This window comes from Neodiprion virginianus, chromosome 3, assembly GCF_021901495.1.
Source record: "Neodiprion virginianus isolate iyNeoVirg1 chromosome 3, iyNeoVirg1.1, whole genome shotgun sequence".
NCBI classification, from domain to species: Eukaryota; Metazoa; Arthropoda; class Insecta; order Hymenoptera; family Diprionidae; genus Neodiprion; species Neodiprion virginianus.
The window spans coordinates 9212958-9225896 of record NC_060879.1 but is presented as its reverse complement, the minus strand read 5'-3'; the positions used below and the strand labels follow the sequence as shown (position 1 = coordinate 9225896).

Genomic DNA, 12939 nt, shown 5'->3' with positions numbered 1-12939 from the left:
TTGAATATTATTATTTAATTGAGAATATACAGTAATCATTTATATTACATAAGAAAACGATACGAGGCAAGATAATGAGGCGTGCAATGGAACCCGCGCGCCGATGTGATGTGCCGCGCTGGATAAATTAATTTTTTGCTACAGTAATAATAATTTCTTCTTTAAATAAAGATGCGTTATTGATAGATAATTTGACGTAGAATACGATGATCGTGCTGAGAACTCGCTACGAGGTGAAGGCAATTGCTAAAAATCGATTTAAACATATTTATTATTTATAACAATATAAATTTCGGAATAATCGTAAATGAAACAATTGTTGCATTAAAATTCATTTTATTAGCTTATGGTTGAAAAAACGAACTTTTCAGCTCAAACAGAACCGGCGTTATGAATTTTTGAAAATGAGTTCTTTGTGCCAGAAAACACCAAATTATCAAATTTTCGATCCCCTCTATGTTACGAAATATGTAAAATAAAAAAATCCTCGAATACGTACCCCTATTTTTTCGATATAGAACCCGAGGAAAAATTTTAAGCTACATCAACATTGTGTCGGTCGATTTTTATCTAAATCTCTCCGATTCGTCAAAGAATGTCCCATATTCAAGGGTCTTTCACGGAACAATAAATTGAATTTGCTATATTCACCATGAAACTATCGAAATAATCAGTTCGGTCGTGATGCAATCGCTACACACATGACATCATCATTTGCATGCAAAATTCGGGTCAATCCTGTTGGTATGGTTACCGACTCAGATTCAGGTCTTTTACCGACCGCGTTTTGTCTAATATTGTGTTGCGCTACTTCCCGGTGGAGAGTACCACCTTCGAATGGTTTGGAACCGAGGGAACTTACGCAGAGAGCGCTTCGATCGATTACAACTTTTAGATCCAGGTCAGCAGCACCTTGACTGTTTTACTTAAGTACTCTTCAGCGTCACATTGCCGTAAAATTATTCTGCAAATGATCGACATGCTTTACGTTTGCTTGAAAGATGGAATACCTTTCCCAAACAAAGATGAGATTTCTCAAAATGTTCCTATATGTTTCAATCAATTAGTGCTACTCACCATAACGATGAAAAACACGTGAAAGACGAATTGATGACACTGATGCCACACCTCGACATTACCCACAACACTAATATTAGTTTTTTAGTTCAAGATTGCGCGCAAAATTGAGAAAAAACGAATCTCTGAATAATCGTCAGCGCGATTTGACTCTCGTATACGTTACTCGTGTCCGAATGGCCATGTCTTTTGATCGAATCATGCGATTCATCCCCACTCAGGTTAAGACTACTCTTGAATGGATCATTTTGTCGTGCGAGCGTGATAACTCGTCCGCGCTAGCGGAATGCTCATTATGAAGTAGCGTGTTTAAGGGAGATGCGTGTTTAAGGGAGATTCGTCTTTGCAGCAACTGCGAGTTACACGCTGCGCGATCGGACTTCCCCGCGAACCTGGCTGTAACTCGCACAAATAACAAGCAAACGCTTTTGTTCACGTTTCAGGTTCAATTTTGAAAGGCGTACTACTGATTTGCTTTATATTTTGGGAACATGATCGAAAAGATTTGTTTCTTAGGCTCGGAAGTACTTTGTGACAATGTTGTTCTCATAATTGTTAATTTCGATGATTAAAGATCGTTTTCGGTTACACCTCCCATAAATTTGAATATTGATTTGTGTAAATTGTGGAACTATGTAGTCGAATTCCGTTGCAATTTTCTGGAAGATTGTTTTTCGTAAACGATTCGTGCATTCAATTCATGATTGCCAGAATGTTGCACCGTTATTCACACAGTCCCAGACCTTTATTCATTAATAAATAGAAAACCCCAGTAATTTTCTAAAGACTGAAATTTTAATGTTATTACTTGGATGTCAGAAGAAGCATGATAAATTGATGTTTTAGAGCATGCTGTAGTCCGTCTTAATCGAACAAATTATCGATTTATTAAAACATGACAAATCAATCGGAAATATCGATGCAACACGGGTTTATTCGATGAAATATAAAAGAAAGCCTCTGAAATTCGCCTAAATGTAGAAAAACGCGCGGTTTTTCGATCGTGAAGAGTGAACACGTCATTTTGATTAAAACACAGAAGTTTTGGTATATATATGTTCAGTATTTCATGCGAAATGGCACTTAATTATAAGTTTTCGCATCAGTGTTATGTAGGCGTTGTGATGAGTGAAAACAAGTGACGTGCCGACACTTCGCGATGGAGTAAGCGCTCGTTTTTTTAAATTTGGGCGAGTTATACAGGCTTCTCTTCATATTCATGAAATGAACCCTTATAACATCGATATTTCCAATTAATTTGTCATATTTCAAAAAATCAATAGTTTGGTAAGTATAGACTGACTACGGTATGCTCTCAATCAATTTAAGTAGCAATTCTCCCTCACGCAGGATTTCAAAGTACGGGATAACAGTGACCTGATATAGAATAGTGGGGTTAGTTCGTTAGGGGCTGCTGCTCAAAAATCAGAGTTACGGTATTTCGTCTGCTCATAAATCGCTGAGCATCCTCCAAAAAGAAATGTCTCGATTCCACTAAATTTGAGGGTACGTCTCTGGTGATGTTGGACGTATAAGCGGGGGTAGGTCGTTGGGGGATGCTGCTAAAAAATCAGAGTTGCGGTATTTCGTCTGCTCATAAATCACTGAGCATCCTCCAAAAAGAAATTTTTCAATTCCACTGAATTTGAGGGTACTTCTCAGGTGACGCTGGACGTATAAGCGGGGGTAGGACGTTGGGGGTTGGTGCTAAAAAATTGAAGTTCGCATGTTCGGATTGCTCATAATGTACCCATTATTTAGGTATTGTCAAATATTTTTTTTTTCGTTGGTCGGAGGGCTGGGCCTCCCTCCCACTTAAAAACCGTAATTCCTGCCTTACCACTTGTGCTCAAAAATCGAAACTTGCATGTTTCGACTGCTCAGAAAGTGCTCATAATTAGAGCATTTTTTTCCTGTCATTTTTTAATGGAAGGGGGGGGTGAGTACTTGCGTACCTGGCCCCCCACTCAAAAACCGGAATTCCTGTTACATCGCTCTTGCTCAAAAATCGAAACTGGAATATTCTGCGTGCTCATAAATTGCTCGTAATTTCTCGGGTAAAGATTTTTGATTTTGAGGAGGTATGGGGGCTGGGTATACAGACGGTAGAGTTTATCGATGCTGCTAGCCATAAATCGAAACGAATCGATGAATCTCAAGTGCATCATTGTCCCATCAACGTGTTTGATGAAGGATATATATTTTTCCTTATTTATAGGCAGCAGTGTAATTTGACCCGGAAAAGTTGACGCGAGGGATTTCATTAAAAAGTGCGAATCGTAGCCGGACAAATTGTGGAAAACTATTGGAATTGTATGCGTCTCTCTGAAATTTAAATTACACCGATTGTGAGCAGGACCACGATATTTACCCGTGAAGTGACAGTGATCGTGACACTTTTTCTCCTCAGGGGTAAACGGCTTTTCGCAAATATAACAATTCTTTGCGCGCATGTGACGATCGCGTTGCACTTGGGTAAGAGAGTTCATCGGAATTATGTTTTTGATGCGTGACTCTACTTGAATCGATAAATCTTTAAGCTGCTGCATGAACCAATCTATGCAATCGGCACCGCGTCTACCGTGAAACTCTGATAAAGTCTCGTCGTACGCGCAATGTACATAGTACGCCACACTGTGCGGAACATACTTTTGTATTTCATAAGTCTTATGAGTTTCAAATTCATCTACGGGTTCTGGGATTAATATACATTCGAGATCGGCGTATACGACAAACGAGGCGGTACCTTTGTTTTGAAAATTTGAAAATGTTAAATCTTTAGACTTGGGAAACTCCATGCGCACTTTATTTAACATAATGCAATCTTGTCGATGGTTGTCGTAGGCGTGTTTCACATTCAAGTGGCACAAGCATCTGTTATATAAAAACGTTTTGTGTTCATAAACAGACAATTGTTTACTCACTAAACGCGAAAGATTCTTGATTCAAACAAAGTGAAATCTCGGTGCAAACTCACCGGTCATATCGTCTTCCGGATTACTCTCAACCATTAGAAGATGAAACGTGTCAATGTTCGCGGTACTGAAATAATCACGCAAATAAATTGGCACGATGGCGCTTTTATTCGATTTTGCATGATGCGAAAATAGAATGTCGAAAGCCCCGCGGCGAGACTGATAGCGGTTGATGTTTACAGCGATGTTGAGGATGTCGATCATACTCCAGCCGGAATCGCGTTGTTCGAAATCTTCCACCTTCACAAGGAGATCGTTCCTTGCGTGCGTGAATCAATCTTCAATATCGCTCGAGGGAAGGATCGCGATGTTGGATGTATCGAAGCTCTTAACTTCAGTGGAGATCTCTTCGTGTTTGACATTTTCGAATTTGCACGATAATATGAGGTCGACCTTCACATTTCCCTCCTCGTGCAGTACCAGCCGCAATCGCTTAACGATGACCAGCTGCGCGTCGTCCAGAAAGGCTTCCAAATTCTTATGCAGGATATTTGTGACAACCCCGGTTCAACAACAACAAAAGTTCCGGTTCCGGTGAGTACGCTTGAAAACCTGCTTGTGTCACTCTGCCTTTTTCGCTTGTTTGCTGCCGCTTCCTGCCTTCGGGCATTTTTGTTGCAGAACCTCTCGCCTGCGCCCTAATACGAGCCATCCGATACTCAGTAGGGTTTGATGGCTTGCTGCTTTTTGCTGCTCTCTGCTGCTCTTTTGGAAACTCACAGTTCGTATTCACCTAGATGTGTTTATTTTAACATTAACTGTCACAGCACGTCATCTACTTGCTTGTCACCTGCCCGGACTGCTCCACGCATGCGCAGCTCCTCTGACTCAACCGCTGCACCTCACTACGCATGCTCCTCTTTCCGCCTGCTTACACCACGTGACGATAGCGGTTGAATCTCGGATTTCCGCCTTTCTTCACCTGACCTGCTGCTGTCACCAACGCCGTGCAATCTCGTCCATATTTACCGACTGTGTCCTCATCGCAATCGCAACTAATCGGAACTAAGCTCGAAATGTCAACTTCACTTATTTCCCGAACGTGATCATGGCTCCGACCCGCACCTGCTTTGGATGCAGCGGGAGTATTGTTAAACTAGCGTCTCACTGCACCTCATGCAAAACTTTCTATCATCCGGGCTGCGTAAAATGGAAGTCTTGTTGCTGGCATGCTGCTTACAAGGAAGTAGTCCTGAAACCGCCTACCTCTTCTCATTGCACGTCTCAACCATCTCAACCCTCAGATGAGCCCACTAGGCTTTCCACTTCGTCCTCTTCGCAGCTGTTGGGTGACTTACTGTGCGGTGCTGCCTCGTCATCTCAGGCGGCTTCTGTCCTGGTCCCGATGTCAACTCCTGCTGGCCCTTCGACACTGGATGAGGTGTACCGTCTCCTTAACACCCGCTTTGACGACCTCGACGCCCGGCTCAGCGGTCTTACCTTGCTCAGGGATCAGGTAGACGAAAATTCCAGAAAAATAGATAAACTGGAACAGGAAAACCAGGCTTTTCGTGGGGAAATTATGGCCTTGCGCCAGTCCCAATGCTCTGAGCAAGCTGAGCTCAGACGTGTTGCTGTGGCCGTTCATGAGGCCGAAGTCATAATCTCTGGGGCTCCGTGTCCTTCCGCAGAATCCACAGGTGCGATCGTCAAGCAGGTCGCGGCTGCTGTGGATTGTCCTTTGCTGGACTTAGACATTGTGTCCTCTAGATTTTTGATCTCTCGCGCGCGAGCTAGCGATGATAGACCTCTCCCGCTGATCGTCAAGCTGCGCTCGAATGTACTCCGCACACGCCTACTTGAAGCTAAGAAGCGCAAAGGACGTCTTTCTACCGTAAACCTTACTCCACCGCCCGTAGGGCCAGCTAGCAATATCTATATTAACGAGGCCCTACCGTCTGATCTGTACAGACTGCTCGCGGCTACGAAAACTGAGGCCAAAAGATTAAGTCTCAAGTATATTTGGCACCGGGATGGCGTTATTCTTCTGAGGAAGACGGATGGCGCAACGATCAGCCGAATCCGGACCATGGACGATGTCGCTGCTGTAAAATCGTCGTGACTTTCTGCGACCTCTCGCCCGCTCTCCAGTACTGGCATGCCTGTCCTGAATACGTCTTCGACTGATGCTCAACGACCTCTCCGCCTGTGTCATTTCAACGCCACTTCCATCTCTGGCCACATCGATTACGTTCGCTTCCATTTCTCTTCTCTCATATACAGCGTCATCGCTGTCACTGAAACCTGGCTCCATCCGCAGATCGCCGATTCCGCTGTCTTGCTACCAGGCTACACCATCATTCGTGATGATCGAGAGGGCAAAGTTGGTGGGGGTGTTGCGTTGTAAGTCTTGCAGTCTATGCGAGCTCGTGTGTTGGCTACTTCACCAGCACAATACACCCTTAGTCCGGAGTATCTTATCGCCGAAATCAAGTCCCCATCTGCTCCACCGTTTCTTGTGGCCGTCATCTATCGACCACCCAAGGCATCTAACTTATCTGACTTTGAGGAGGCCTTCGACCGTGTCAGTGGCCCTCACGCTCTCTCGCTGGTCTTCGGTGATTTTAATGCGAATCAACTTGCTCAATCACCCGAGGCGTCCTATGTGCATGACTTTTGCACGTCGAGGGCGCTCTATATGGTACCCTATTCTGCCACCTGCCATACAAACACCTCTGACACGCTTCTCGACCTCTGCTTTATTAGTGATCGAGACGCCTTGATCTCGTTTAACCAATTGCCTGCGCCTTTCATAGCATGCCACGATCTAATATCAGTCGCTGTTCTGCTGTCTGCTCCTCCCACCCTCCGCAAAAGCGTCAAATCACGCACCTATCGTAATCTCTCGCAAGATGCTTTCTCCAATTTCCTCGCTCGCTGCGATTAGACGTGCTTTTGGACTTCCTTTAGCACTTCAGTCTCTGTTAATGACCTCGTTTCTTGTCTCCAGGACAACATCACACGCGCCCTTGATGCTCACGCCCCTTATGTCACGCGCATACTCAAACCCGAAACACAACCTTGGGTTACCCCTGAGCTCCATTCTTTTTTGCGGGCCAGGGACAATCTCTACCGTGCTTACAGGCGTCGTAGAACGGAGGGCGCGCTGCAGCGCTACCGAGAGGCTCGTGATGATGTGTACAGGCGCATTTCCGCCGCGCGCGCCGAGTATTACTCTGGGCGTCTGTCTACCATCCACCATTCCCGCGACCTATGGAGGGAGCTTAGACAACTTTGAATTGCAACCTCGCGTTTGATCAGTTGCGGTAACTTCTCTCCGGAAGAGCTTAATCGCAATTTCAGTGCTGTGTCACAACGCCCTTCGTCCTCTGCAGAGGTTACGGCTTTTTTCGCCGGTCTGCCTGAGACTGAACTCAACGACAAGCTATTTCACTTCCATGACATCTCACCAGATGATTTCTTACGCGCTCTTAGTCACTTTAGCTCCAAGTCTTGTGGGGTTGATAACTTATCCATCACCGATCTAAAGCTCTCTCTACCTGTTGTTTTGCCATTTATACTTGAGCTACTAAATTGCTCCTTGAACTCTGGGGTGTTTTCCGAGGTTTGGAAGTGCGCGCGCGTCACCCCCTTGGGTAAGGTAAAGCTCCCCACCACTCTTGAACAGGTGCGGCCGATTGCCAATCTTTGCTTCCTTTCCAAGGTGTTTGAACGCATAGTCTTGGAACAAATTTCCTCCTTCCTGGTACACAACGACTTGCTCGACCACCGTCAATCCGGCTTTCGTCGTGGCTTCAGCACCCAGACAGCTTTGCTTCGCCTCACCGAGGACGTTCGACTTGGCATGGACAGTAGCAGGCTTACTATACTAGTCCTCTTCGACTACAGTAAAGCCTTTGATACCATTCCGCATGCTGTCCTTCTTGACCAGCTCCGCAAATTCGGGTTCTCTCATCATGCACTCCGCTGGATCTCTTCCTACTTGCAGGGCAGACTGCAAGCAGTCTCGATGACGGATCAACCAATGTCCTAATGGGCCCCTCTGGGTTTAGGTGTCCCCCAGGGTTCTGTCCTGGGGCCACTCCTGTTTTCACTTTTCATTAACGACATATCATCTGTCTTGAAACACTGCTCTCATCTGATTTATGCTGACGATCTTCAGATCTATTTACAGTGCACCACGGATCAATTCGCCTATGCCGTTGCTCGGATGAATGAAGATGTGGAAGCAGTGCTAGGTTGGTCGCGACGCGCCTCGCTTAAACTTAATGTGTCGAAGTCCCATGCTCTAGTCCTCGGCAGTGGCAATCTTCTGACACGGCATTGCCCTGTACCTGCCGCACTCTCTCCAGTCCTTCTTGATAGGTTTCCGCTGCCTTACGCTCACTCATACGTGATCTTGGGCTCATTCTTGACAGCAAGCTTTCTTGGACTGCCCAAATCAATCTGATTTCAAATCGAGTGCACGCCACTCTGCGTCAGCTTTCTGCTTCGCGCCGCTTACTCTCTCGCTCGTTGCGCAGGCGCCTCGTTGTCGCTCTGGTCTTTCCTTTGTTCGACTATTGCTGCGTGGTCTTCCTCGATCTTTCATCCAGCCTTAACCTCAAGTTGCAGCGCCTTCTGAACAGTTGTGTCCGCTTTGTTTATGGCGTTGCTCGAGACGTTTCCGTCCACACCTTCCGCAGGGAGTTAAGCTGGCTTACAATTAGCGACCGACGATTGTACCTCCTCCTGATTGCAGTGTTCAATATCTTGCGCACGGGGCAACCCGCATTCTTGTCCGCATTATTCTCGCTTCGTGCACCTGCAGCTTCCACCTCCACGTTGCGAAATCCAGGTGAACTTGTGCTGCCCCTTCCGCATTCTGAGGCTTTTCGTCACTCCCTGACGGTCAGAGGCGCTCGACACTGGAACTCTCTACCTGCCGAACTCAGGTCTGTCTCGACACTTGCTGTTTTTAAAGACGATCTGTATCAACATCTCTTCCGGACGGAAGATTCCCGCTCCTGATGGCGACTCGTGATCAAGTCTTCCCCACTTCCTCTTTCGCACGTTCCTTTGTTTGCTTTCTTTGCTTTCTTAGCTTTATTCTGCTTTCTTGTCTTTTCTTTTCTTTTTCGCTTTGCTTTCTCTGTTCTGATTTTTCTTTTTTATCCCTAGATCTTAAATAGTACCATAGAACTAGGCTAAGGTTTAGGAATTGAGACTTTGTTTATTTTTAATTGTGCAATAATGTTTTCCAATATTGTCATAGAAAAGATAAAAAATAAACCATTAAACCATTAAACCCCCGTTCGGATCCGGTTGGCAAAAGCACTATCGACATCGTCCCACTGTACGCCCACCAGACTGCTGATGTTAGCACCCATCACCATAGCGTGCTGCTGCGGCCGCTGCTGCTGTCGCTGCTGCAGCTGCTGCTGAATCTTCACCACCCGGGATTGTATGAGTGTGATTGCATGTTGAATTTGCAGTTTCGCACCTATGCTCGTTCTCCGACACTTGGAAACATCACGCAGCAATTGGAGATTTTCCGTTCCAACGTCAATCCAGTGCTTGAAGATATTGTCATTCTCCCGCTCAGGATGCAGCTCACCCAACAAATTGTGCGCATTCTCCATCATCTTGACGAGAATGGAGTATGTTTCGTCGCCCATGACTTCAATGTTGATATACGCAGAACTTTGTGAAACTTTTGACTTGCACGTATCGTGTAAGATTGACGAGTCTTCGGATGCGTGGAGTTAATATAGGTCGATGGATCGCAGGAATTGGGGGGCGGTGCGCACTACGTTCTGCGCATCTCCGAAGGAAAAAGGACGTCAGAGACGACTGGGGCTACCCTTGATCCATCCCGCCATCGAAGAATGAAAAAATTTTATAATGAACAAGTCTGAGCCTGCACACCCCAACCCTAATCGGCGTGGGGCATGTGATGGAAAAAAAATCGGTCAACCAAAAAGCAGGTAGTGGGTAGCGCTTGACGGGGGAAAAATCAAAATAGTCGCTCATCTGACTAAGCAATAATCAAGATGGCTGCCCATCTGACTGGCAAAAAAAATTCGCTGTCAAACTGTCTGTCGTTAAAATCGGGCGAAAATATAGGTGGCGCCATTTATGTTATCAGTCCGTAACAATACCGCGGGTAAGGTTTACCATCGCGGAGGTAACATACCGACTGTCGGTAAGGTAGGAATCACGATACAATGCCGGTTCTAATCCGTTCTTTGGGTTCGAACCGGTGTATCCCTACTACTTACGTACAACATTTATTTTATTTGAGGATGCCTCCGGGCGTATTTTATTCCTTCCCTCTTTGTACCTTGTTCATTCTTCTCCTCTCACGTAAGTGAGCTTGCATTGCATTACCGCTCGAACCCCCGATATAGCTTGTCTCACATTCTGGTTGTCGACCGCGTAGGTCGCATAATATCGTATTTCGGATTTTCGTGTGGCTTCTCTAGATTAGCTTTACTAACCAATCCGACGAGCCAATACTGTAAAAAGTATGCGGTGTAAACAAGCTCGGTCTTGTTGTTTAGGAATTTCGGTGTCACAAACACCACCAATAAAGTGTATGAAAGACTCCGACGATGTTGTTCTAATTAAAAATGGTGTTATCTTAACTAAATCAACACCATCTGCACTATTCAACTCACACTGACACCTTTTGGTGCAATTTGAATAACTAAGGTGTTGATTCAGCCTCTTCAGAAGTTAGTAAACAAGCTCTGTGTTATTGGTTGGGAATTTCAGTGTCACGAATAACACCAATAAAGTTGATGAAATACTCCGGCAATGTTGTTGGGATTAAAAATGATGTCATCTCACGTGAATCAACACCATTTGCAGTTTTTTACTCAGACACCTTTCCGTGCAATTTGAATGATCAAGGTGTTGATTTACCCTCTTCAGACGTTAGTATATCTTCAAAATAAAAATTCCCATAGTCACAATGAGCCTCGTCTGTGGTATGAGGTATATTCACTGTCTAGATGTCGGAAATCTTCGTACATAACTTGAGAATTATATTAAGTGATTATATCTCACCGTAAGCGAGATTACTCGGGAAAAAATAGTCCGCCATAACACGATAAAATTGAATAAAAACAAACAAATTACAATTCGAATTTGATCCAATAAGATTATATCAGATTATACGCATGTATGTACAAATTAGTATATATTATATGGGCAACATTTATTCGTTAATTAAAAATTTAGCACTATATGGTGTCGAAAATGACGAGTTGCGTGTGTTTAACAAGCGGCTTTGGGCTGACCGTGAGCCAGCCCTCGATCTTCCCGTTTTCAGACTACAGGTTCCAAGTTCACAGAATAAAGAAATATTAATATCCAATTCGAATTTCGAACTACAAATTCAGATTCGTGATTGATGTGTCGAAAAACCTTGGATACCATATTACATGATGATATTATGATTTTCTTTTATTTTGAACCACTATAATGGATCCACCATCATAAATTTGGGAATTCTGAATTTGGATTTGTTATCGGTGACCCAAAAAACCTCCGCCTACTAATTTCTGCCAAAATCCGAATATTTTTAGATTTTATTCCACCATACTGGATTCGCCATTTTAGATTTTGCAAATCTGATCCCATATTCGTGATCAGCGACCTCAGAAATTTCATGGTACCAATTTTCATTCAATTTCGTGGATCCATTCTCATATTTTTATTTTATTTTTCGGAGACTTGTTATTCGAATAATTCAAAAAGTACTGAACCGATCAAAGCAAAAATCCAATCAGTTCCAAGTTTTGAAAAGCCGCGTCGATTGAGACCAAAATCATTGAAATGCAGTGCCTTGTTTTTGAGATATCGTCGGACAAAAAAATTGATCACATACATATATACATACATACATACGCACACACAGTCGTCCATCCGAAAGCGGTCGGAGATGATTATCCAGATGTTGAAACGTCAAGATTTAGTGAACACTTAACTTTTCATTTTCGCGGTGATTACAATAATTTCCTTTTTTCTCCGAAAACGGAGAGACGGAAAGTTAAAAAGCACTAAATAGTGTTGCTTTCAAACCGAAATTCAGTCTACAGAAGTTTTATAGAAGTTCACACCGTCGATTGTTTACAATGTGTTGGTTTGACGGTGATGGTGTCAACCTCAAAATCCAAGTCTGTCACAGAATTACGTGTACACCGACACAGTGTTGCTTCAACACCGGTGCAGTATTGCATTGACACCGATGTCATGTTGAATTGACACCGATGGTGTTAATCTGATGTCGAAACCTCTTACGCGTACAAGTTCGAACATGCCGCAAGTCCTTAGCCCGCAGTCAGAAAAGCTCAGTTTCCTCCACGCGTGCTTACAAGCAGTCGCGTCGCATTTCAGGTAAAACGTGTTGTCTGCCTCGTGTATAGTTGTAATTATCTCGAAATCAGATTTTGTTAATGTTTTTACCGTGACTGTGCTTAATGTGGATGGCCCTGAAATGGAAAATCTGTTGATTAATAATGCGCAGCAAGCAGCAAATGTGCAGGATGCACCGGATAGTGGTGATATTGTTACCGGGATATCTTTCCAGTTGCGAAAGGGACGATGCAACGGAGATACTAAATGGATAAAAGTTCTCACTCCCAATGGCAAGCCCTTGAAATAGAATGATCTTATTATTGCAGGTAAGTGTTAATAAATAATATTTTCCAATGAATCGTTGAATGCTATTTTCTGTTCATCTAACACTATTTGATGTTTTTTGAATTGTATCTAGGGTTCTTTCGACGCTATATGGTGTTATTTCAAACCATTTGGTGCTGACATGTATAATTGAGTACAGACCAAGTATTATCATATCATTCTGCGTACTGAATTACCACAACGCTCAGTGTACACTAACCTATCTCCATTTTGTGAATTTATTGGGAATAAATTATCA

At 43.9% G+C, this 12939-nt stretch overlaps 1 long non-coding RNA gene across 1 annotated transcript; it reads right to left on the bottom strand.

Annotated features, from left to right (window-relative positions):
• Positions 1-737: 737 nt before the first annotated feature.
• On the bottom strand, positions 738-11899 carry LOC124300152 (uncharacterized). Its single transcript, XR_006907161.1, has 3 exons — positions 11887-11899; positions 9364-9365; positions 738-912 (listed from the first exon to the last, which is right to left on the bottom strand). It is a non-coding gene; the product is annotated as an uncharacterized LOC124300152 (long non-coding RNA).
• Between the last annotated feature and the right edge of the window lie 1040 nt (positions 11900-12939).